The sequence below is a fragment of the Fundulus heteroclitus genome, chromosome 18 (genome assembly GCF_011125445.2).
Source record: "Fundulus heteroclitus isolate FHET01 chromosome 18, MU-UCD_Fhet_4.1, whole genome shotgun sequence".
NCBI lineage: Eukaryota > Metazoa > Chordata > Actinopteri > Cyprinodontiformes > Fundulidae > Fundulus > Fundulus heteroclitus.
The window spans coordinates 13,738,695-13,766,322 of NC_046378.1; positions in this window are offsets into that span (position 1 = coordinate 13,738,695).

The window sequence follows — 27,628 nt, forward strand, 5'->3', positions numbered from 1 at the left end:
CCGCTTTTGTGCATGCATGAAAGGTATAAAGGTTGTTTGCGAGTTGTATCGCCTGCCAGCACTGTCTGTTGTCTTCCTTATCCACCTTCCGCTTACATTCCTCAAATCCAGAGGTTAGAAATCTTTTTAATCCAAAGAACCATTTTTGTCCTTGATGTTACAAAATAAAATGGACCATAGCCACAAATAAACATGGAAAAAAATAACATAACTTGCTTCACTCAGTGCTCCTAATATTTAAAGCAGACAATTTTGCCACACCTGTTCTGCTCTTTCAAACTACCTGCTGCTGCTGCTGATGTCAGTCCCTGTGAACCAATCAGCTCTGCCTTCTGCTCACCCGGCTGATCATCTGCAGCTGTTTAATACTCAAGCAAACTCTCGTTCTCTGTGACTAATTTAACAGCTTACCTCTGTGTCTCTTTTTTCCGGGGCTTAAATGCAGGTTCATACAAAAGCTCCTCCCCCCCAAGTTTGATTTTTATATTTGCATTACCTTGTTTCCCAGTGGTTTAAATACTGCCACTCCACATGCAGATATAGTACGCTGGTTAATGCAAGTTACGGCAAGAATCTGTTTTTATTTTTCTTTGTTTAAAAGTCTCCTAGAAACATAATTAAAACAGTAAAATCTAGTGATCCACACAGTGTTTCTTATGCTACCTCATTTATTCCTAGCTGAGCTGGGTTGTAAAAAATCTGTGCCCACATTCACAAAGAATCCTAAGCCTAAAAGTAGCTCTTAGAATTCGGGATATGTTAAGATTTTCCCTAAAATTATGTCTCTTAGATTTTTCTTTACATTTTATCTCAGTGAGATACAAATTATTCACAAAGCACCCAAGGCTTTAATGGCCTTCTTAAACTGTATGTATATATATATATATATATATGTATATATATATATATATATATATATATATATATATATATATATATATATATATATATTGCCTGCCAGTATATATATATATATATATATATATATATATATATATATATATATATATATATACATATATATATATATATATATATACTGTGATGTGTGCACACTGTACGATTACCATTTACTGCTAAAACGCTTACGATGTATGGCAATAAGCAACTTCATCATCATCTGCCATCCATCTATAGCACCGGCTGGATTTATATAAATAAACAAAATCAGCTGTTCAGACGCATGCACTACTCTTCAGTCCATCTGAAACAAAACAACAACTAAATAAGATTTATTAAAAAAAATAGTCCAGTAATAAATTAAAGAGTTCTCTTTGGATGAAAATGAAATGTTAGTGTCCTTTCAGAAATAATTAAAAAAGTTCCAGTTAAGTACATCAACGCTATGGTGCAAGGGGGGGAAAAATCCAACAGGAAGAGAAAGTGTGTTGGGCCCAAACTGTTCATCAGTCTTGGTTTAGGCTGCCACTATAAGAGAACAATAATGAAAGTGGTCTTCGGTTTGTGGCTGCATGTAAGACATGCTCTCAGCTGATGAAGATGTCGCTGTCTACAGCCCTCGATGCTGCGTGTGGTGATGTGTTTGCTCCGGTTAAACAAACTTGTCTGACCGAGCAAACACGACAGGTTATCTCTGAGAGGAATTGATTAACAAATCCAAAACTTAGTCATTTTGTTTCTTTAATTGTGGGGCAGCACTGTTCAGAACTTGTGGAGCCTCTGATATCATAAACTCTGATTAGCAGACGTAAGTCTTAGCAGCTATCACACTGTGACATTTTCATTCTAAACATGTGACACTGCCAGATATTGATCGTAGTCATGTTATCTCTGGCTGCAAGACGCTAAGAGCATCCGTCCAAGAACCCGTTTCACTGTGCGGCGTAAAACCCCAGAAGTGGGAAAAAAATTGTTAAGGTCTTCTAGCCTTCTCTGAATACCTAGAACCAGATCCAGATATGGAGAAGAAGTATTTAGTTCCTATGCTCCACTTATCTGGAACAAACTTCCAGAAAACTGTAAAAGTGCGGAAAGCCTGAGTTCCTTTAAATCAAGATTAAAAACACATTTGTTTAGGACTGCCTTCGACTGTTCTAGTTAAACTGTTTTACTGAAACATCATCAGTTCAACTTTGTAGTCCAACTGTTTTTAATATTTGCTTTTAGTTTCTATTTTTCCATGTTTAATTTGTTTCTACATTTTAGTCCAACTTGCTTTCATTCTGTCTTTTTTTCTATATTTTAATCATGGAAAGCAATTTGCATTGTCTTTGTACTGAAATGTGCTATACAAATACATTTGCCTTACCTTACCTAAGAGTGTCTCTCTGTTTCCCACCAGTATGGCGAGTAAACGTAACAAAAAATCAGGATGCAAATACGTGACTTTTAAACATTTTTGATGCCGTGTAACAATTATTCAATTTAGCTAAGTTTCTTAATCCAGTCTAATTGGTTAATTTCTCTCCATTAATTTCTAGGAGTGCATTTATTTTTATTTTTTTTTGTTTATTTCTTGTACTATCAAACAGCTCTTAAAAGACAGCATCACCTAACAATGGGGTCAACCACACCTCCTCACTAAAATAAAATGTTGTTGTGGACTTCTTACTCTGAATCGCTCTCTGCAACTATCCGAATCACTTTAAGATGAAACTCCTCAGCAAGAATTTTTAGACTTAGAATATGGGCACTGGTTTCTACAAAAATAATTGTGTTACTGGGAAACGTATTAAAACGTTATTTGCTTTATTCCTGTTTTTTAATTTTTTATGAAACATACTTTACATAACTATGGGCATACATTTAGAAAGATAAGTGGAAAATATAAATAAACCAATGTAGAACTAGTGTCATTCTGTTGCAGAACCTATAGTTGTTGCATCAAAACATGCAGAACAACAGCCTATAGCCCTTTTATTGTTGCCTGTTTAATCAAAAGGCTCTTTTCTATGTAGTCTCGTTTTAAAGGTAATAACCATCTCAGTGTGGGGGCTAAAGAGCCACATGTAGCTCTCGAGCTACAAGTTAAGGAACCCTGCTCTGGTTAATTTTCCTTAATTCCTGTTTTGTTTCCAGAAAACACGGGTACCTCTTTAGATTTACATTTACCATCCTCACCAACAATTTTTGCTCTCCTACACTACATAGATTTTCTATCTTCATGCATGTGATTACAATATAAATTTGCACAATAGAAACCATAGTCACATTTCCGCTTGTGCTGCTGAATAGCCTTTCACTTGCACTGCTGTGCTCAGCTTTTACAAAAATCTAGTGCTGCTGTTTAGCATTCAATTCACAGATCCCTGTCCCTTGGAAGTGATTACATTCTCCCCGAAGGTAACCAAAATGCTGAGGTGATGTAGAAACTGTATATGACCATGCAACAAGAACTTTATCTTATTCTGACAAAACAACTGGAGTAGCTGCATTAACCCATGTCTGCCAGCATTTTCTGGCATATATCTCAAGAGGATAATGAAGATTTAGACATACAGTGCCTGTACACACACACACACACACACACACACAAACACACACTTATATATGGGTATACACATTGTCAAAGGGTTAAATTCATGAACCAATGAACAGTATACAGGATGTTAGTCAAGAACGACAGAACTATCCTATCAAAAAGAGTCAAACACTTGCTGCTGGTCACAAAGTTAAATGCATATTAAATGAAAGGGAACGAGGTGAATAAATACACATAGGAGTTGATTGGGACCAGGGGTCTTTATTCAAGCTGGCTGGAAAATTGGAGGCAGCAGAACTGAGATAGATCAAGGCGTACATGTGACTCTCCACCAGACTCGGAGAGGAAACAAATATATTTTGCCTCCGCACACTGTAGAACAGGGGTGTCAAACTCATTTCTATTTGGGGCCACTTTGGCGTCATGAAGTAATTAATAGGGCCGGTTGCACGTGCATAGACAATCCTTTTCATTTCATAATTTCATTCCAGTTCACATAGAAGTATAAAAAATACACAGTAGTAACATAAAAGTAGCATCCTAAGGCCCAGTTTATACAGTTTATCTGCAAAAAACTTGATACTTGGGTGAGTTACACTTTAAGTTCATCATTCTGCATCACTTTTTCTCATTCTAGACATTTCTGGGTAGTTTTAATGTGTTGTGGGAAAACTGACATCTAGTGGCAGGATGCTCTTACTACACAGTAAAAAAACAAAAAAACATTCAATACAGCAGGCACAGTTTTAGCCACTTTAAAAGGATACATGCCTCTACTTTATGACACAATATGTTTTTTTTGGCTCTTGAGGGACGGATAATTTACCTCGACGGGCCGGATTCGGCCCGCGGGCCTTGAGTTTAACACCTGTGCTGTAGAAGGTTGAGGAAGGTAAAACATCTCTAAAGCTCCTTGTTTGAGAACTGTAGCAAATAAATAGATTAAACAGATTTAAGGCTTGGCTGTGCTGCTTGGTCATTTGCACGAAGCTAATACTCTGTTCTTCTGATCTGAAGGCACCAGGAAATTTGGAGGTTTGCAGGTGCTCACTGAAAAAAGCTGGAAAACGTTTTCACTACTCATAGTTTCTTATTATGAGCATCAGCATCTGCTGACCATGTGCGGTAATTTTGCTGGGTTTACCATTTCATGGTCGAGTCGTCACTGTCCACGCTTGCTTCCACTTTGATATAGTAGTTTGATATAGTCGTATTTAGCAGCGAGGGAATTTCGCGCCTGGTCTGATTGCACCGGCTGCGTCCTGCCACAGAAACATGCTGGAATGCAATAAGTTCCAGAGGATAATCTGAGCTTTCATTGATTGTAGAAACGCTTGTTTTTACATACCTTGGGTCCTGAAAGTGACACGTGTATTAAGTGATATGGATGAGTGAATCGATTTTTCTAGATGCTCGTTTTGAAAAGAATAATCATCTAGAATTAGGTTTTTATTAAGTGGAATTTTAAATATTAGGAGGGGTAAAAACAAAGTTCTTAGCTCTTTATTGTCATTTAATAATTATAGGTCAGAAAATATGGAGATTTTCTAACATTATCCTTGTATTAAAATTTTTTTTTTTTTTATTTGGGAAATATGCAGAGTGCTTTTTAACATTTAGTGTTCCGTATTTCTGTTGCAGAACCAGGGGGATTTGTCTTTGGTCATGACTTGTCCTCCTGTTTGCATCTGACTTTGAATCATCTCTCAGGAGGTGACAGAGAGCATTTTTACAAGTTTTAAAGTGTGTCAGAGGGGGGGAAAACAAGGCATTTGGAAGTGAACGAAAAAAGCCAGGGAATGCATTGAAGGAGACAGATCATATAAGGTAGAAGCCTAAAAGTGGCCCAGAAAACTTTAGAGAGACTGTGGCACCAGGAGGAAAAAGAGCTGTTTAACCAAATACAAACATTTAAAGAGGATGGATAAAGTTCATCCTTCATTTACACTAATTTAACACGTTGCTTTTCATGTTTCATCTGGCCCGTTTTTAAATGTTCTTTTGACTTTTGTTTTTAAGTCAAATTTACATGTTTTTTTTTTCTATCAAACAAATATCAGGTAAGGAGAAAAATAATAGAATTGACTGTTTTCAAGTGATCAAAAGATCCATATCATCCTGGCCCGATGCAAAAAACAAAAACAAAAAAAAGTTCCCTATTGTTGAAATAATTTTAACAGTACCTGTCTGACAACATGAAGTAAACTAAACTATCTCAAAATGTAACCAATCCCTCCCTAATCATCCAAATAAATTCAAGAACGGGTGAGAAACAAAGTTGACATCTCTCAGTATGGAAATGGTTACAAAACCATTTTCAAAGTTTGGGGACTCCAGTGAACCTGAGATCATAGAACAGGGCTGAACTTTCTCAAGAATGGGCGGCCTACCAAATTATTCAGAGAGCGCATCAACAACTCATCTCAGAGGTTAAAAAAAACACAGTTAAACAAACAACACTGAAATTAGTACACTTAGGGTTGGGGGTCTTCAAATGTTGAAAAGGACACAGGCTCGTCCCCGCGGCTCTTGGGGGCGTCAGCATTGCGGTGGCTGGGGGATTTCCTCGGGGTGGTCTCTCCTCTTTTCTTGGGGGGGAGGTTGCAGATAACCTGTGTCGGCCCCTCCTGGGCGCCCTGCTTTGGGGGCCCTTTTGGGAGTCCGGGGTTACGGGTCCCCTGACTCCTGCCTCTGTGCTCGGGGAAGGTGGGTCTTCGGTTCTCCACAATCACTATCAAGCTATTTCCTTCTGGATAATCTTCACCTAAACTAGTGCACTCTCACAATCTCCCACAGGTGCTGGGTCCCAGGTATTAAATGTTCACTTATATACAGAAAGGCTATAATTTATTTACTTTCTTTTACATTCTTTTTTAGCTATCACATTACACATGTCAGCTTAAATAATAATACATATGATTTAGCAATGGTATCAAGGTGTTACTCGATTGTATCTGTTGCTTTATGTCCGTTGGTTGTGCTGTTCTTTTTGTGTCTCTTTCCAGGTGATGGAGCAGACAGAGGACGTTTTATCATGCTCTTCCTTTTATCTCTTCTTTCTTTCACCTCTTCTTTCTCTTTTTTTCTCTTCTTGTTTTTCTTTTACTCTCCTACTTTCCCATTGTAGTGTCCATATAATTTGAAATTCTCCCTGCAGGAATCACAATAAAGCTATTTACACGCACAAATCAAGCGGAGCATTATGGCGAAAGCTGTTTGCTCCACTTGTGAAAGTAAAATCTGTCGAGCTCTATTTGGCATTAAGATATCAATTTTTATTGCCACATCGCTAGACAGGACACTGGGGAAAAAAAGACAAAAAAAAAAAAGGACTGGTAAAAAGACACGGGAAAGGAATGTAATCTGCAATATTTGGAATAAAAAAGACTAACACTGCATTTGAGTAAAAGACCATAATGCTGATAGTCAAAGGGTGTTGTGATAGAAAGTCCTTCCTGGCTTTGCTGCTCCAAGACTTGGTGAGTTGCTATAAATTATGGAACCACCAGGTGGATCGCTCATAAAAGACCAAAAGTAAGATTTTGGATGGGTCTCGTGAAAATACGGGCTTAGATTTAATTGTTGATGTTGAAAACCTTCCAATGTGGGTGAATTGAAACAATTTCGCAATGAATCTCTCTCTCTCTCTCTCTCTCTCTCTCTCTCTCTCTCTCTCTCTCTCTCTCTGTTTTGTTCTTTTTCTCTGTTTCCCTTTCTCTGTTTTTTCTTCCTCTCTCTACTGAAGGGTCTTTCCGTGTTTTAGTTGTTGTCATTGGAAAGAATATAACCTGTCAACAGTGGCCATAACTGAGGGAAACAACTGTGTTTCCAGACGGTAGCCTGTGCATGAGCCTGAACCCTGGCAGTGGGTGCTGTGGGATGAGCACAGCCTTATCTCAAGCAGCGAAAGAGCCCCTGGATCCCCTGGCTCATCAGCGAGCAGACGATTACGTTCCCTCTGAATCTCTCTTATTTTATTACACTTAGGAGCTTGTACTGATAAAAGCGATGGGAAATCTAACATTTGCTTTAAAAAGAGAGAAACAATGAGGTGCATGTTGTCCTAACATACTGCAAGGTTGAAAAAGGCAACAAAGCTGGTATGTGCTTTTAAATCTAATATAAGAAACATTGGTGTGTTACAGACAGAGTGCAAATAGATTAACCTCGGAAAAGGGGGACGGAACCCGGTTTTATTCCTACAGAAATCTGATGGGAACACGGTCAGTCCGTTAAACAGAGTGGATAGAGTTGCAGGTTGCCTGTATCCCTGCGCTCCCAGTGATTAGCTCTATTTGTCATAAGACAGAGAGAGAGAAACTGGAATGGGGCTCTCATAAGACTCCTAGATTAATGGATTATAGATGAATGGGGCCTTTTTCCTCATTGGGTGATACATGAAACTCTTCATTGGCATTCCACTGTTAAGTCTGCTACTCAGTTTCCCTGCTTCCCCACGAACTGTACAGCCACAGCTTTGCTTTACTATCTTTTAAAAATGAATTGGTTTTTTAAGCTCCTGTTGAGGGTAGCCTGTCTTCTCATGGCTGACTGCTTCCTAACATACTGCATTAGAAAAGATCACAATATCAAGCTTTAACTAAATTGTAGTTGCTAGACATGCCTCGCCTCTCCTGTCTGAGTCACCGGAGGACTCTCAAAAGAGCTCATCCTGTCGCCTCATATTTCTTTAATCATTCATTTCCTGTTACTCAGACACTTGTCCGTCAGAGCAGTATAGTTGTTAAGTGTCCTTGCTAAATTTGTATTTTGGGAGCTGAAATGATTGAGACAGAATGTCTTCATAAACATTAGGGACAGTATTTCTTAAGATACAGAGGAAGCAAAGGATCCAGTCTCTGGTCGGCTTTACGTTTGATCAGGTTTTTGCAGATAATGAGATACTGTTGGCTGCATTAAGTAAAGACCTCAAGCTAGAACTGGGGTGCTTTGCAACAGCGTGTCTAACAGGATAAAGTGGTTCCTCCAAATCAGAGGCGAGAGTTGGCAAATCAAAAAAAGTTGGATGACCAACCATGACTCGGCTGTACGGTGCTGCCTGGAGTGGAGGAGTTTATTGGTGAATCCAATTTCACCCTCAATGGTTGGGCCCACAGCAAACATTTGCGCATTCTTTTTCTGATGTAGGGGAGAGGGAAGTCACAAGGCTATACGTAAGGGAAAAAGTACTTTATCAGAGAAACACACAAAAGTAAATATTTTCTTTTTTAATACTGCACTTGTCCCTTAAAATACAGAATCCTACTGCTTTGACAAATAAATTAGGCTTCCCATTCTAGGAGAACACGGTTTAAAAAACCCAGGACATTAGGTTTGGTACGTTCCTCACTCTTGATAAGAATGGATCAAAAGAGCTGTCTGAGGCCTTCGGGAAAAACTGTAGTAGCTTGTGAGTCTGATAAGGGTGAAGGTTGCTACATACTCCACGAGAAGTGATAAATTTGTTCTCGTCCCCCCACCAAATTATGTCATTTTGTTCACGTAGCCCGGATTTGGGGGTTCTCGCTGCTTGTTCTTGACAGAATATCTGGGCAGAACTTTTTTCTTATTTGGTGTCTGACTGTTATGTGATTGTGAGGATTCAGGTGGGCTTATTGAAGTTGGACAAGCAGAATCGTCTCATGCATCTGTTAAACTAAACACTTTAGTCGCCCTGTTCAATTCTGGTGCAAGTGGTTGAACTTACAGCTTTTCTCCTATAAACTATCCAAGCGGGACATTTCCCTCCATAGTAGGTCATGCCTCTGTGTTTGCAGTCATTCCAAATGGCGCAAATGGACATTGAAACATTATTTCTGTCTGCTCGTCCACTTTCAGCTCTCCGCCTGCCCTGTGATTGGTTCCATTTCTGAGCCTCCGCCCACCCTCAGTCAACCTTCAGTGATTACAAATAACATAAAGGACATGTTGTGTCCTGTCATGTTTGCCATTGTGGTGCAGTCTGTTAACTTTCTACTGTCTTAGCGCAGGTTTGATGTGTGTTATAGTGGAGGGGACTTTATAGTTCGGCAGCTGAGCTTCTCATGAAGTAAGAATAGACAGAGCCAAAATAAACTTTTTTCATGTTCTTGCCACCGCGACAACAAGAACAAATTTCTCTGTTCTCGCAGAGTATGTAGCAAACTTTAAGGTAAAGTCAAAACCCATATACCATATTGTTTTCCTTTAGGTGCTGTGGACTCTTGGAGAAAAATGTCTTTCAACATTTAGGAGGATTTATTTTCTGTTTAGGAGCAGGATTCCTTATTTTCATTCAGAATCAGAATCAGAAATATTTTAATAATCCTAGAGGGAAATTGTTGTTTCAGTACAATAACATAAACAAACAAACATCACAAACATATCAGGGGGAGACGATTTACTGAGGCCTTGATGCCAAGGACAACCGCCTTACACGGTGCCCACATGGCGCTGCCATTACTCTGTGAAAAGATAGAGGCAACAAAAAGGAAGGTGTGAGGGAAAAAACACAACTCATACTTTATCCTATAACAGAATACTGTTTGAGATATCAAAAAAAACCTCTTGCACAAAAAGCACAAATAAGACGAAACACATATAGCAGAAGGTAAAACATTTGAGACTAGTCGCGTGTAAGTTCATCATTTTATATGAGCATCAGTTTTGTGTGTCTGTTTGGGTGAAGTGTTTATATTTCCGTGAACACTCCAGAGGCCATTGTCCTTGATGTTATCAGCCGTCCAACAAATTTGGAATGATTTTACTGACAACTCTTAAAACTCTGCAGTCACCCTAAAAGAAACTCCCTCCTGGGACACAGTGGTGGTGCAGGGTAGCGCACGTGACCCATCTTTGGAGGCCTCAGTCCTCAACATATCAAATAAAGGCCATCACCAGTGCCAAATGAAAAAATAAAAACAAATTGCTCTCCCAAATCTTTAATTCTGCCCTGAGATCCAATGTATCTTGCACACATTTTCCATTCCTGCTAGCAGCCTTTTCCTCACACTCAGGCAGCTTAATTTTTCTCCCTTAGGTCTGTCCTCTCTGTTTGCAGTTTCTAGTAGATCACAGATTAAACTTTGGGAGTTTCTCTAACAGCAAATAAGTTCAATACCAACAGTAAAGATTCACTAAATTTGGTCAATATATAAGTCCAGACTGTGATATTATTAATAGGGCTCGAGGCAATTAACTCTTGAATGTGGCTTTGCCAAAAAAGCTATGGCAGATCAGGTTTGAGAAATCAGAGAGCACGTTGCTTTAGTTTTAAATTACTCCAGTTTGGACTTGAACAATGATTTTAAAGTTAATATTGAAAATCTCAATGCAAAATTACAATTAATGAAGACTTTGCTTGTTGGTCTCCAGATTTTTATGTCAGGTCACTGAGGATTCACAGAGAAATGTGTTCTGTAAATGTGTTCACATTTGCATTCAGCTTGTTCCTGTGTCCCTGAACAGTGGGAGTGAGTGAAAGCAGGATGGTGTAATTTTTCACATTTCACACTGGGGGTTTTGCCTTCTGCTTAATTTTGTTCTTTTCACAGCTATGTCTCTCTTTAGTACTTCTGTGTTCAGCAAAGCCTTAAAGAACATTAGGATTTAGAGCACATACTGCAGGAGTTAATCCTTATTACTTCTCTACATCCATCCATGAAAGCTTGGCTATTCATACAGCCGATATTAGTTTTGACCAACATAAGAAAAAAACTAGACAATAGATTTAAGAGAAATATTGTTTTGTGATTGTTTGGATTTGTTAGCAGCAAAAAAGACCCGCCCCCCCAACAAAAAAACCCTACAACATAAAAAACAAAAACAAAACAAACAACAATAAAGAAAAATAACTCTCCCAAGTATTCCTTTTTTTGCAAGCTAAAATTTATTTGACTATGCATGAAAATATTAAATGAAGAAATAGTTACTAGTAATAACTACAGTTAGGTTCAATTCTTATGACATGTATCAATGTTCTCTACCGTTCCCACATTTCTCCAGAAACTGCATGATTCAGCAATTAGCCTTTACAATCTGTGATCTCTTGGCAGGTTATTAAATATTACCATCAGGTACCTTGGATGCATGAGCTTCCTGCAGTGTTCTCCCTGTACGGACAAATTACTTTAGTTACTGGTGTGCTCAGTCTTGACATAACGGCATATGAGCTGTAAGTCATTGCTGTCACTCGTGTTGATTTTTTTCTGGAAAATTGACTGATTTCAGCATCATTCCCTACAGCGTCTGCTGTGTTCTCCACTTTATTGCTGTTTGAGTTACAGTTCCCACCCACTACCTGTGATTTACTATTGTACTATTAACTATCTCATCGTGCGACCAGAGGAGAAGAAGATATCACTGGATTCATGTTAAGGCATTTGTTTAAAGAAAACATTGTGATATTAAAAGACACCTGCTTGGAATGATTATCACATTATCATCCCCAGCATGAAAAACACCTTTGGGCTCTTGATAGATCCATAAAACATATAGGAAGTAATAAAAAGAACAAAAGACAGAGATGGAGACCAGTCAAAGTGATTCCAATTAAACTAGCTACATCACTTGGCACCGATCATTAATATGCACTGCAAGCTATGTGACAAAAGGCCATAGTATTGGCAATTTCATTTCCTAAGCACGGCCTCAGAGGAGTTCATTTCCAGTGCCCTCCAACCACAACTGAGTGGAAATTGCATTTCAGTGGCAAAAGCGGCGTGATTGAAGGGGGAAGCATTTCAGACTTGCCCCCACTTAAAAGGCAGAAATGACATGGCTACATGAAAATCTAGAATTGCAGGAATCCAAGATTCCCCCTGCAGCGTGCCCTCAGTCTCTGTGAACCACAGTTCTGCTTTTGGCACATCACTGAAGTTAAAGAGCACGAAAACAGGTAACACAGAATCAGCTTGTTGTGTACAAATTAGACATGCAACTCACATATGAATGCCAGAGTGAATGCTCTTACTGACAAGGAGGTTGAAGGTGTATTACTGGTTACAGAAGGCATTTTGTCGTCTTTTTCAGATAATATGACTGGCTTTTCCAAATGAGTCAGTGGTCTGACGAGATGTTCTAATAAACATGTTTAAGCAGAAAATCTCAATTAGGCCTTCCATGATTTATCTAATCTGGGGTGACCATATTTTGACTTGTAAAAAAGAGGACACTCGACCCAGTTGTGCAAAACTTTAACAATGCTATATTTACTTAAAAGAGCAACGAGTGTGAAATTTACTGCAAAATTAATCAAAATCATTATCATTGTTACCCAGGATGGAAGCAACATTCCCCAAAACAATCGATCTGCTCTATCAACAATGTCTTAGTCGTATTTTTCTCCTTTCAAACCAAGAGGTTCGGTCCGGAAGGTCTTTGGTTCAGAGTGTAGCCCTCAGACATATATAAGTAGACGCAGGTTTGCATGTCGACGTCACTGCCATAATGTATGTGGCAGAGAGCAGTGAATGTTGATCGGAGAAGAGGCCTCATTCCTATATATGTTTTAAGTATTTAGATAAAAATATATAGATGGAGCTTATATATACTTGTAAAGAAATATATGTAGGTTAATTGATAGAGATTGGCAGAACAGAGAGCTATTGATCAATGTTTTTAGATATAGATGTGCATATATAGATTTTGAAGTATTATAAATAAATAGGTGTGTGTTTATATATAACTATATGTCCAGATTATAGATGTGGGTGTGTGTGTGTGTGTGTGTGTGTATATATATATATATATATATATATATATATATATATATATATATATATATATATATATATATATATATATATATATATATATATATATATATATATATATATATAGACACAGTTTAGGAACAGACTTTTAGGGGGAGTATTAAAGAGATAAAATTACTAATATGACAAAAAATTCATAGGAGAATAAAGTAAAAAAAAAAAAAAAAAAAGTGGTAATATTATGAGAAATACGTCATATTATGAGAATTAAGTGGAAACAATTGCAGAATAGTCACTGTTTGCAAAACTATTTCAGTCCTGGAGTAATAGGGCCAAGTTAGATTATTTTAATTATTTTTATTCTTTACTAGAATAAAGTCAGGAGAATGAAGCCAAAGGGATATGAAAATAAACTCACAATATTACAAAAAATAAAACTATTACAAATATAAAGTATATTCTGGGATTAAAGTCCCTCTGATACTGTTTAAGTAACTGAGTCTAACAGCAGATTTGCCACATTCAACATGGCGGACGCTCTGACTCATCCGCAGCATAGACAGAACCCGTGTTGTCTATGGCATAGACATAATATAAGAGTAGACGCGTCATTGGGCGGGTTCTGCCTATGCTGCGATGCGTCAGAGCGTCCGCCATCTTAAATGTGGCAAATCTGCAGTTACTCAGTCACTTAAACAGTATCAGAGGGACTTTAATCTCTGAATATACTTTGTATTCGTAGTATTTCTTTTTTGTAATATTACAAGTTTATTTTCGTATCCCTTTAGCTACATTCTCCTGAATTTATTCTCCTAAAGAATAAAAATAATTAAAATAATCTAACCTGGCCCTATTACTCCAGGAGTGAAATAATTCTGCAAACTGTGATTATTCTGGAAATGTTCCCCCTTAATTCTCATAATATGATGTTTTTATCATAACATTATCACTTCTGTGTTTGTTAGTTTATTTTTACTTTAGGACTTTTTTTTCTCATATTATTAATTTTACCTCTTTAATACTCACCCAAAAAGTCTGTTCCTAAAGGTTCACATGTGACACGGTTTTATGAAATAATGAAGACCACAATGTTTAGATTTAACAAATTGATCCTTATATTCATAACACACACACACACACACATATACATACATATATATATATATATATATATATATATATATATATATATATATATATATATATATATATATATATATATATATATATGCGTGTGTGTGTGTATTTATTGCAGCACAGGAATGAGGCATCTTCTCTGATCCACGTTCACAATAACAGAACTCAACTTTTTTCTGCCACATACAATATGGCGGTGACGTTGACGTGCGAACCTGCGCCCTATGACGCGTCTACGTATATGATGTCTGTGGTCTATGGTGTAGACTGTGTTTACTTCCTGGTTCCTGAGCCAATCATATAAAAGTTCCTAGGGTTCCCAAAATAGAGCACAGCATTTGGTATTTTATCTTGACAAAAGAGCAGCAACCTGCCAACATAGAAGCCAGTAAGAGAAGCAGACCATAAATAGAACAAAATACAACATCATATACCTATCTTGTGTAAGTAAGAATTTAGTGGAGTTTCACAACAGCAGCACACCGTTTAGGTGTATTAGATTGTTGTCACTGACAAGCTGTTGTACTGATTTGAGCCAGTCGGCATCATTTTTACTTATTGCTCCTTTAACGAACTCTTATAAATTTTAAACACGTATAAAGCATGTCTTCTTTGTCCATTGTGCAAGTTCTAGAATTTTTGTTGACATCTGCCCCCTCTGGTGACAAGTTGAAATGACACCAAGGTTGGCCGCCATTGCGACTTCATGCTTCTTCTTTTTTTATTATATAGTAATAATGTCTTCTGAGTTAAAAAAAAGGTAAAAATCTTATTGTATTATATAATATCATATAGAAATAATATTGTACTTTGACAGAAATATATTTCATATTGAGTCAATAGTCAATGTTTTTTTTAGGGGAAAAACATAGCTCTCCTTTTACTTAGTCAATAATGTAGATGGGGATGGTCTGGCTATCAGGTGCACTGGGAGATTTTCCGCTGGCCTGGACTGCTGGCCTGGCTCAGTCTGCTCAGCGATTGCAAAGGTTCGGGTCGCTCTTGATAACAAAAACAATCCATGCTATTCATGCGGCTCATTCTGGTATCTGCATGGCTGAAACTCTCACAGATTGAAGTTGCGTTAGGGAAAAGACAGACACACCCCCTCCTTTCATTTTCTGAGGAGGCTGATGCTCTCTGTCACAGCAGCGCTGTTGCCAGCGACTTTTCAGACCCATGCTCCACCAATTTATTAATTTTCAAAATGCAAGTTCTCGTCTTTTTTCTGTGTTATTGGTGACTTCACGTGAAAGCACCATTCGTTCTCCAGTTACTTGAGGGAGCCAGGATTGCCTTTCCACTTCTGTAGTCAGTCTCATTGACAGCTGCTGCTGCAAACCCCACTATGAATGCCCTGATATTTACTCTGTCTATGTTTCGTCGCCATTCATTCACTCCATTTTTGCCCTTTTTGTTGCACTTGACAATTCTTTTTTTTTCTTCTTTTTTCCTCGTGTTGAGTCTGTGATGGGGTCTGAGATTCGCTTGTGGCTGGTCTTTAGTATTCCATTTTCTAAACCAGTCCCTCGCGTTCTCTCACTAATGCCTCAATGGCAGCGGAGACTCTCAACAAAGTAGCAGGATGAACAAGAGCGCGTAGCCCGTCAAACCAATGCACACGCACAGAGGATTCGGCCAAAATCACTGTTTCATGAACTAACTAATGGAGTCTATAGAAGCAACTGCGGTAAAGAGAACATAACAAATTTTACACATAGGCAATTGTAAAGGCATATATGGGGGAGAAAATAAATTATAGTCAATTTAAAAACTTGTGCAATGCACCTTTAAATAACACATTTTATACAGCATTTAAATAGTTAAGAAGTACAAAAATTACTCTGTAATCTCTGGAATTTCATAGTGATAAAAATATGCATGCATTGCCTTGATAAACCCTAATTTGCGAGGAATTAGGCGCACCTGTACGTGTGTCTGGGGACGCCCTGTCCTCGCCCCTAATTAAACATGCACATCAGTGAAAATACCCGGAAAGCACTCACCATGTATCCAAATAACCATGGCAATGGAGCTTTCATACAGTCAGAGAGAACCCGCGAGGGATAATTGTAGTGAATTACAGCAAACCAAGAGCTTCTTGAGTGACATCAGAGACCCATTAAAGAAACTGGATAAAATGTGTGTTTTTTTTTCATACCTGTTTTGTTCCACGAGGTTTATCAAATTGAAACAGCGCTGTCTAGCATAATGCTAATCATTGTAATGCAGCCCCGACTGCATGGGCGGGCATGGGGGGGTGCCTGTTACTTCAGAGTGGCCAACTTTCTGTTATTCCCATCTCAATTTGTCAATCATACATTCAAGCTGACGAGTGAAGGCAACATGCTATCCCACTATGGATAAGGTGGGTGGGTCACTGAGTCATACGTTCATAGGGTAGACTGGTATTCAGATACGGCTGTGGTCACCGTTGCTAGTCAGCCGCGGATATTTGGACTTCTTTTGAAGCAAACCAGAGCAAGCAGAAACCAATCATTAATTTATATTTTAAATATAAGCACTAAAGTCAACACTGGAGTAAACATTTATGCTAGGAGGGTTAACTATGGCAGCTAGGGGGCACAAGGAGCCGGCAGAAGGGAACACTGTTTTAATATCCTCCAGACAAGAGAAACACAATTTTGTTTCAACAGATATTTTACACTTAGATGACACAATAATAATAATTTAGGTGATTTATACTTCAGATTTTTTCTTGTTTTTAGTCTACAAATTGATACAATGTCTCACATTTTCAATTGATCTGTCTTTTGAGGTCAGTACTTCTGCTCTGGCTTTTATCCAATGATTATAAAGAAAGCAGTGACTCTCATCCCAGGGGCTTTCTTCAGCATGATTGAACTGCAGGTTAACCTGTCGTCATCTTTGCCGCCTGGCTACACATAAAAAAAATTAAAAATAAAAAAAAAAACAGAGGAAACCAGAAAATTGTAACCTCCAGAAAGCAGATTATTTATGGATTTTCGTGGAAGGACAAAATGAGAATATAGTGAAAACAATGTCAATCTTGGTTAGACTGAAAAATCACTTGCAGATGATAACATTTCTACTTTTTACAGCTGTTTTAAATATGTTTGTCCCATTTGCAACTATTGGTGTATTCACTAAACTTTTTCAAGAAGCTTGGGAAATCTTTCACCTTTTTCAGTTTTAATTGTCGTGACCAAACAATTCAAATGATTGACTTAAAAGTGGTTTGATGGTGAACATTATAATGAAATGTTAGAAAAAGTGATATCGCTCAAAATTTCATAGATCAAAATCTTTTTTGGCTTGATTCTTCAATACAATGACAAGAAATCCTAAGAATCATTTCTTACATGTCATCCCTTCCTCCTCTAAGATTGAGTTGTATCAAAGCCAGAACATCAGTCGATGACGACCGCAGAAGACAATTTGAAACTTATTGAACCTGACTTTAATTGGGGAAAAAGTGCTACACTGTGAACTGAGCTTGAGACCGTTTGAAGTGGACTGACTTGGCTAAGCAGGGAGCAGAACACAGGCAAAGATTGTGAGTGTTTTCAATCAATGGTTTTTAATTAAACTGGTACGGTGGGCAAACAATGTGAAAGATAAGCGGAGCCTCGCTCCGTGTTGCAAATAAGCCGCCTCACAAGCAGCATAACTGAAGAGTAGTGAAACAGAAACACAGAGATGGTATGTTGAAAAAAATTAAATAAAATAAAAGCATGTTGTGTTAAATGAGCTTGACACAGATGTTTAGGAAAACACTCAACCAGAAACATGTGACAAAAGAACTGTTAAACTGGGGCATTTTCTCTTCTTGTTTTTTTGTGCCGGTATGGATAAAAACTTATTTGTGCTCTGGATGGAGCTAAGCTTATTTATAAGCAACTCAGAGACAAAACTGTAAAATCCCTTCTCACCATGTGCTCCTATAAGTGGTGATTTATTTTGTGCTGTTGATCGGTCAAAGATTTTTAACTTCTTTTTGTATCTTTTTTGACAGTGGATCAAAGTGCATGAGCTGATTCAAACAGTGTGATAAGTTTCCCTGAAATAACCACAAGGTGAGGAGTAGAGATCATCAATCTGTTCTGGATCTGTGATTAAACTGGAGGAGAAACCAAAACACAAGGCATAACTTTTTAAGTGAAATGTTAGAGTGGGCTGCGGAGTCTGAATCCCACTCAGGGATAAAGATGACGACAAACACTCCTGTCAGTGTGAGTCATCCGGCTTTAGAAGAAGATTAAATTGCTGTTTTCTCCTCCTTTCTCGCCTTGTTCTCCCCAGTAGACATGAATGGGGTTATCTCCCCAGAGACAAATGACAATGTCTTGACTACCGAGTGGTGATTAAAAAAAAAAAAAAGCAAAACAATGTTGACAATGTTATTCAAACAGTATATATATAAAAAAAACATTTTTATCCACTTTTAAAGATTTTTTTTTTAATCCTCCGTCATATCAGTAGGCCAGCATTAGACAAAGCAGATTTAACAAATGACTGGTAACCTTTGCAGGAGAGCCATACAAGAAGCATCTTGGAGGCCAGAAGCCCCCAAAGATCTGCGCCATACCCTCTGTGCACTGCTTACAGTGCCGACTATATTTAGTGACAATCCTGTTGAAGAAATGTCAAAAAATCTTTCAAATAATTTAATACCAACTGCAGTGGCACATTCTCAGCTTGAAGCATTTGGAGAACTCCAACCTTTAAATTGAAGATATTTATTCAGTAGCTGAAAAATCCCCTGCTGTCAGTACTTTGTGGAATTGCTTTTTGACAGTAGAACAGCTCTTAGTCTTTCCCAACAAAATTTAAAAATGTTGGAGGAAAGAGAGGGGATCGTTGGTCATTTCAACTAGGGCTGTTCAATGTCATGCTAATATATCAACATGGGAAAGTAAATGTGCGCACTATTAATACAATGGGTTATTCGGTGGTTGTTTTATCGCCAACTTAAGGTAACTGATAATGTAAGCAACAATATAAACAACAATCTTGTGCAATTTATGCCTCAGTGATGTGTGTGTGTGTGTGTACATGTATAGATGTGGGTGTTTTTAACTTATCCTTTTTTTCTATTGCTAATTGTGTAATTTGCGTATTTTGAGTTGCATAATTGGACCCTGGTGCAATGTTCTTATATTTTGTCTGCACTACTGTTGTATGAACAAATAAATGATGACAAAGTTCGATGATCTTGCCGGTGATTAGACATTTAACCATGTCTCTGGGGAAGCGGGTCGCGTAGTGGTAGGGTGGACACCCCATATACGAGGGTATTAATCCTTGACATCATTCGGGGTTGAATTCCCAAACAATCCTATTGCTTTCACATGATTATCTACGGACGTACAGTCCTAATTTCAATCTCTCTAAGATCCAAATTTCTGGGTCCTCTCTCACACTCAGTCTTTTATAAATGTTCTAGAAAAGTGGCCCGGGGACAGAGATGGCCATAGAAGAAGGTTTGTTTTCTATCTGGCATACATTTTGGATTTGAACATTATCCTGCTGAAAAGCCCAATGATGATCTATTTCTAATTGCCTGATAGTGTCCTACATATCTGTCCTAAATATTTTGCCATTTCACTGACTGGATGGTATCATGTACCCTTACAAGATTCCCTGGGCCTTTTGGAGATGAGCCAGGTCCACAGCATCACCAAATCTAAGCTATACGTACATGTGAGCATGTGGAGCCCTTGCCTATATTTACTCTTTGTTTCACTCGGATATAAGAGGGAGACAGGGTGAGGAGCTCGGAGTAGAGCTGCTGCTCCTCTACATCAAGAGGAGTCAGCTGAGGTGCTAGAGACCTCTCTCGCGAGCTGTTCCAGGTATGTCCCAGCGGGAGGAGGGTCAGAATATGCTGGAGAAACTACATCTCTCAGCTGGCTTGGGAACTTCCAGGGCTTTCCCCAGAGGGCTTCAGGAGGTATCTGGAGAGGAGGAAGTCTGGGTATCTGTGCTGAGTCTGAAACCGCCGCAACCCGTCATGGATAAGAGGAAGATGACAAGAATGAACACCAGTATTTTTCGGAGGTGCACTGAATATTCTTCCCAAGTGTGTAATATCACTGTCATCACTCTGCCCCTGCGCGTACACACACACTACTGTATATTTCGGACTATATTATTACCGTTGTGCTTACTGACCGATTTTATGTGGTACAATGTGGTCAAAAATTGTTTAAATGTGTAAGTATGACTTTGGTAAGCAATTAAGCTGCTCCTCTGAAAGGATATTCAAAGCATTACGGTAGACAGCTCAGGGGTCCCGTTAAGGGGTCGATCAGGTTATGACACAGCGTACTGCAATTCTCTGAATATCCATTGAGCGGAGCGGCTTCCTTGCCACATAAAATCAGTCAGTAAGCACAAGGACAGTAATCATATACAAGGTGCACCGCATTATAAGGCACACATTAAATTTTTGAGAAAATTTACAGATTTAAATGTGCCTTATAATCTGAAAAATACGGTATGAGAAAGCTAAATATTCTGATTGAAGCATTTCCCTAATGTTAATTAAATCTTCACAGGTTTACATCGTTAATATGTCTAAACTTTAATCTCTTTTCTGCTCTGCAGTTTTTATAACAGGCACCTTCTTTGCATCATCAATAAAGTCCCATCCTACTTCTACTTCCCTATTTATAAATCCTGAAATCGGTTAGAGTTTTAGAAGTGCACAAAAATGTTAATCAGGCAAAATGGGGAAAAGGTTTTGTGGAGTGAAGACATAATAATCTGGATGCATTTGTCCATCAGGCTGAGATATGTGTTCCAAACAATGAGGAGGACATCTTATTCTGATGCTAATATTCAGATTTAGACATACCGTACAAATCACACTACCCAGTGCACTCCATGCTAATGAATAACCTTTTCTACTTGCAGTACATTCTTCCCAATGTAAACTCAATTAAGGCCTCGTTAGCATGTCTGGGATAGTTTCCACTGTCGCCATGCCTTTTCATCAAGCTCTGCTGTCAGCTGTTAAACTGCTGTCCACGCCGGTGGGTTCTCCTCCCCTTCCTCACCACTACCCTCTGACCACCAGTCTATTCTCCACACTATGATGCCCCTTTATAAAGGGCCATAAAGGACATTATACTGAATTTGCTCTCACACACAGACACTTCTGAAACGCTACAAGCTCTCAAACGCATTACTAAAATGCTCTTGCAGACACTAGTGAGACGTTCTCATACATACTGCTGAAACATTCTCACAAACTACTGAAACATTCACACACACTACTGTAACGCTCTCACACGCTACTGAAATGCTCTTATACACAGTGAAACTACTACTGAAACTCTTTCATACATGTTACTGTAACGCTCTCATACACACTACTGAAATGGTCTCACACATGCTACTGAAATATTTTCAATACATTTCAGTTGATATGGATTATGTTTGTTAGAAATAGAAGTTGTAAAGAAGTAAAAACTGAATTTATAAGGGAAACAGGAAAAGATTGGATCTTGAAAGAATATTAGGAACAGACAGGGAATCAGGATTAATAAAATGTTTTTACTTTATTTTAAAAATAGAATATAGTAGGTATATCTTTTCAGCTGATATATCTGGGTCGACCCACATTTCCATTAGAAGTTGGCAACAGGATATTGTGGATTACAGCGCTGAATCCTCGTTTGGCTTCATATTCAAGAAGCAAGTTGGAAAAGCTTCTGTGCCATGACCCTTATAGGTTACTGAGATCTCGGTTATCAGGATTATTTCTTGCTAACACGGCAAGAAAAAGAGATTAAACAGTATTCAGAGACCAGTTTAGAATTATTTCATCAAAAATTGTGCATTACGGGCGCGCTGGTGGTGCAGCATGTAGCACAACCTATGTATGGAGGCCTTAGTCCTTGATGCAGTCGACCAGGGTTCGACTCCGACCTGCGGTCATTTGCCGCATGTCTCATCCCCTTCCTATCAGCCTACTGTAAGAAAAAGCGAGCCACTGGAGAAAAATCTCCAAAAAAAAAAATAAATAAATGAAATTGTGCATTACAGTAATTTGAGGTTGAAACATTATATTTTTTAAAGTGTTGTGGCTTCAAAGAGGTTGCCAAGAAAAGTTTTGTATCCCCGCCTCTTTAAATAAAATTACTTTTTTACTGTAATTCTTCTCACTGATATTCCTACATCTGACTCGTTATATCCTGTTTTACCAGGATCTAACATCGCACATGTAGTGAGTAAGTCGTTTTTTTTAATATGGGTTAAGAATCTAGGACAGTCTTGGTATAATTTCTGTTAAAGTTACTTATGGAGTTTAAAGATGCATTACTTGCTTCTCTGGTCATCATTAACCATCATATTGGACAGAAAGACATTTAATATGTATTTTAACAAGTTCAGGGACCAGATCATATGCACAAATAGCACAGGGCTTTTCAACAAACCATGGGCCCTGTCTCCCATTGGTGGCAGATGAAAGTAACATCACAGTTTTTTCTTTCTGGCATATATAAAAGTATTGGGGTATATTGACACTTGATAAATGATAAATGGTAAATGGACTGAACTTATATAGCGCTATTCCAGTCATACTAACCACTCGAAGCGCTGTTGATGTCAGAGGAAACTCTATAGATCCAGGCTGAACTATTTTGGTAGATGGCTTTACCATTTACTTGCAATATTTACTCTTACTCAGCTATGCTATTTGTTGAAAACAGAAAATGAAAAACAATGTAAAAAAACAGAAGCTTTACTAAAGATTAGATGTGCTAAGACTGAGAGCAGAAAAGACGCAAACAGATAGAATGTGAGGAGTCCCGTTTTTATGCCACAGATATTCAGCCAGCTGAAACAAACGTTTGAAGAATACACTGTTGTCCTTATTCAGTGGATAAATACAATACATAGGTATTTATCCACATAAATACCTATGTTATTTGATCTGGAGCACATCATTTTATTTGTAGATTTGAAGTGACACAACCAGAAAGAGCACTCTATTGAGTTGGATTATTTGATTTTTCTATCAGTCTGAAAGAAATCTTTGAGACCTGATCAAAACCTTGGTGTGAATTGTTGAAATTCATCAATTCTCTGAAGTCAATTTAGTGAGAGGTTTGCTTTTGAAATCAACAACAGTAAATCTGTGCAGTGTGTGTGTGTGTGTCCCCTTCCTGTAAAACCTACTGTCACTTGTTTGTTATGTGGCTCCTCAGAAGTGGCCCCCTGATGTTATACTGGTGTCACAGATGGATGGGGCAGAGGTGTAAAACTGGTGCGACAGGAACTCTTTGTGTTCTAATCTTTTTTTTTTCTAAACTCAGTCAGGTGACAATTCAAAGTCAAAATCTTTCTGTAAAACCTTAGCACACATTTGCTTTTCGCTTCCTTTTCAACATCTTAAAATTCTAAAGTCAAACTTTTGTTTTTTTGTTTTTTTCTTCTTCTTCCTTTTTCGATTGTACAGTACATCGGTTTTGGTCTATGTTGACGAAGAAGACATTCAGTGACAGAAAAGGTTTTTAAAATCAATAAAAGCTTTTTCAAATAGATTACTTACACATTTAGTACCCAGCATCAGTAAGCTTAATAGAAAAATGGCCACAGTTTAAAGTACTTCTTCTGTTAAAAGGCAGAAGAGGGTGCAACCCTGTAGGAGCAGTGGGGGTTCTTATTGTTTTATTACTGTCCAGACTTTAGTGTCCAGTAGTTGTTTTTTAATCGTTTTTTTTTTTGTTTGTTTTTTTCTTTTTAGTGTGTTGGTTAGCTAAACTAGAAATTATAAAAAGTACAAAATTTCATATAAAAGAATAAAACTAAATACAAAATCATTTGTTTTTCATTGTTATTTTTTTGTAGAGTTCTTTTGTTTTTCTTGTTTTGTGTTTTCTAGATTTCCTTGTATTTGTTTTATTTACAGATTGTGATATTTACATATTTTCATGAGAACACACTTGGAGTCACGAATTTGATCAAGTGCTTCTGATAGCCTGGAGGCCTGTGTTTGCCTACTGGCCTCTATAAGGAGGACGTCTCCTATTTTCATGGGAGCCTCCATTTTTATGGTGGCCTGCATGTGGGTACAGGCCTGGGTTTGCACTGAAGCCTCTGTTAGTATTCTGTCTCCTGTATTCATGATGGGGGTCTCTAACTTCATGAACACCCCTGTTTCTCTGAGGCCCTGTTTGCCTGGGTGCCTCTGTTTGTCTGGAGACCTCAGTTTTCATGGAGGCTTTAGTTTGTGTGGCGGCCTCGGTTTGCGAGGAAACTTTAGGATGTTGGTTTTTCAAAGCAAGGTTTAACTCTCTGGTCAGTTCTTCAACCTGACTCTTCAGAGATGTGATTGTTTCCTGCTTTTCTTTGAATCTGGAGGCTTCCTGATAGTTACTCCTCAGCTGATCCTCATATTTGGCTCTCAGCTGCTGTTCTGCTACCAAAGCCTTTGCTAGCCTCTCACTGTTCAAGGCATTTTTTTCCGCCTGCCTCCTAAAAAACTGAAGCTCATTCAGAACGCCCTCATGGACCGTAACTTTGGGAATGCGTGGAAATCTTGATGCACCTGCAGTCTGCGGTGCAGCAAGTGTTTCCTGCTTCTCCACTTTCTCTTCACATTTCAGTCTCATGTGGCGTTCATGTTCTAAACTTTTTTCCAGTTGTTGGATCTGTTCCAGCTGTGCTTTGCAATCAACCTGAAACTTGATTCTTCGTTCTCTCTCCTCGTGAAGATCAAAGACCTTACCTTGCAGCTCCTGTTTAAGATCGTCCACCTGCTGCGTGAGATCACTGATACGTTTGATTGCCTGTTCAATGTCCAGCGAGGGAGGGACCACCGTAACAGCTGAGGCGTGTTCAGGCATCTTGTCACTCTTAAAGTAATGGGGGTGACGAGCCTCAGAGTTTCCAGCGGCCTGGGAATGCCTTGGTTTTCTCTTGTGGGCTTGTGAGTTGGAAGCCACGTAGTAAACTGGGGCCTGGATGTGTGGCCGCTCTGCTTGTTGGCATCGGCCCTGGAAATGCTTAGATCGGTGGTATGAGTGAGGTGCCTGAGAGGAAGTAAAGGCACTGAGGTCTTTCCTTGGTTTTTCTGACCTTGGAGATGGCTGGATATATTCTGAGTTGAGAGACCCAGAGTCAGCAGAGGAAGATGAATCCTGCTGAACCTCCACTGAAGGAGGAGTCTCAGATTCAGTAGAGGGACCAGATTCCTCATGGATCTCTGTACCATCTTCTGGCTGGGTGGGATGCAGCTCACTGGTACCGTCACTGCCATCTTCGATAGGGAAGATGATTGCATCGTAGTCGACTTGGATGTTGAGGTCGACCATGTCTACCCATGAAAGCGTTTGCTCCATGACTAACTTTCTGTAAATCAGATATAGTCGCTTCTCTGAAAGGCGTCTGATATCTGAGATCGAAGATTCAAACGTGCTCTCTCAGAGGTGTACTGTCGCGATGAAGGTCGGGAACAGTAAAGAAAAACCAGCTTGGTGTTCAGTAGTAGTTAAGATTCTGTTGATGTGTCACAGAGTGATGTCATAGTGATGTCATCAGCTGTGATGTCATAGAACACTGTGATGCTAAACATTCTAAATGAACATTCTGTGTGCAAGATGACACAGAGCAGAAGACAGAATAAACTTTATTATGGTTTAAAGTACTTCTTGACTCTGAGATCGACCAACTCGGAAATACATGCATTAGTGACCATATTTTCAAAAAATGTAGCATTAAGATCGTGATTGCGCCGTTAAAAGTTTTTTAGGGACTTAAAATAGTCCCTCGGCGACCGCTAGGCTGAAAATCCACAATTTGGGTTGATGACGTAGTTTGTGGGCGTTGCCCAGGCTACGCTACAGAGAGTTCAATGAAGTACACCACGAGAAGTTCAGATGGCGATTCACAAAGTGATGATTTTAACACGAAAGACAGCGCAAGCGTCTGTTACGACTCGGGTAAGTCTGAGAAAAACATTTTAGGAGAATAAACGGAATGGTTTGCTAATGTATAATTGGATTTGGTGCTCATAATCGCGGTCATGCCTGACCGTTCGGATGTAAACACGGAAGCAACTCGTTGAAGCTCGATTGTCTGGCATCGTTTATGACGGCTGATTGACCCATAGCCCTTTCGGTTCGGAACCCCCAATGCCGCTCACTACCTCTCAGCACAGCAGCGCCGAGCAGAGAGGTAGTGTAGAGAGCATGTCGCTTCTCAGCAGGCTGCTGTGATGACGGCGAGATTTCTCCGCTTCACTGCACGATGAGTGAGGAGAGATTATGGACATTTCAGCTGCCTTAAGACAGCATTTATTTATTTTTATTTTACAATTTTGTAAACAACAGCTGCCGATTAAACTGAATGTTACAACCTTGACATGATTTTATGAGTTGTTTTACCGAGAAACCGATCAGAAGCGCCGTGAAACCCCGCCTCTCTGGCTGCAGCTCCCGACACAGAGGGGAACAGATTTTCACAGGGGAACTGAAGATTTTGCTTTCATAAGTGGAGCGAACAGCTTTCGCCATAGTGCTCCACTTGATTTATGCATGTAAATAGCTTTATTGTGACTCCTGCAGGGAGAATTTCAAATTATATGGACACTACAATGGGAGAGTAAAGGAAGAACAAGAAGACCCGGGAACCCGCCCCAAACCCGAGGCCCACCAATGCGCCAGAGGGCCAAGGCGCCTGCCAGCGCAGCGGAGGAGGGCAGGAAATGGGGGGATGGGCTCCGCACCTAGCGGAGACTTGAGATGTTCTTGGGAGAGGGAGGGAGCGGATACGACTGCTTGTGCCCGACCCCTGGCCCCAGACCAGACGCCCACCGGACCAGGCCCCCCAAAGGGGGGGGGGGGGGGGGGGGCAACACGACCCGTACGGGCCACCCAGCCAGAACCCCTCTAACCCCCTAAATACCTAATAAACCCCCTCCCTCCCCCACCTTACCCCAGCCACCCCTGCCCCCCACCCCTCCTGGGGGGAGCGGAGGCGTCAGCCCCAGACCTGGCAAGCCGCTGACTACCCACAGCAGCCCCCCGCCAAGACCCCGGACACAGTGGCCCGCACCTCCTCCAGGCCCCAGACTCCCTGCCGCCATCGGAGAACGGGGGTGTGCAGAAGACCCCGATCCTCCCTACGCCTGCTCAAATGTTGTGTTGTTGCATGTTGTTCTCAAGTGTGTTTAAAACTGGGAGCGCCGAAGAGGGTGCACGGTACAGCCCACCAAGCAACTGCCCAGAACCCTCAATGTCTAAGTGCGAGAGGAGGTGAAGGGAGCCGTCCGAGGCGAGGCTCACACAAGATAAGCCCCCCCCCCCCCCCCCCCGAAACCTCTTCCCCCCAGTGGAGTGAAAGTGTCTAAGATGCATGATAA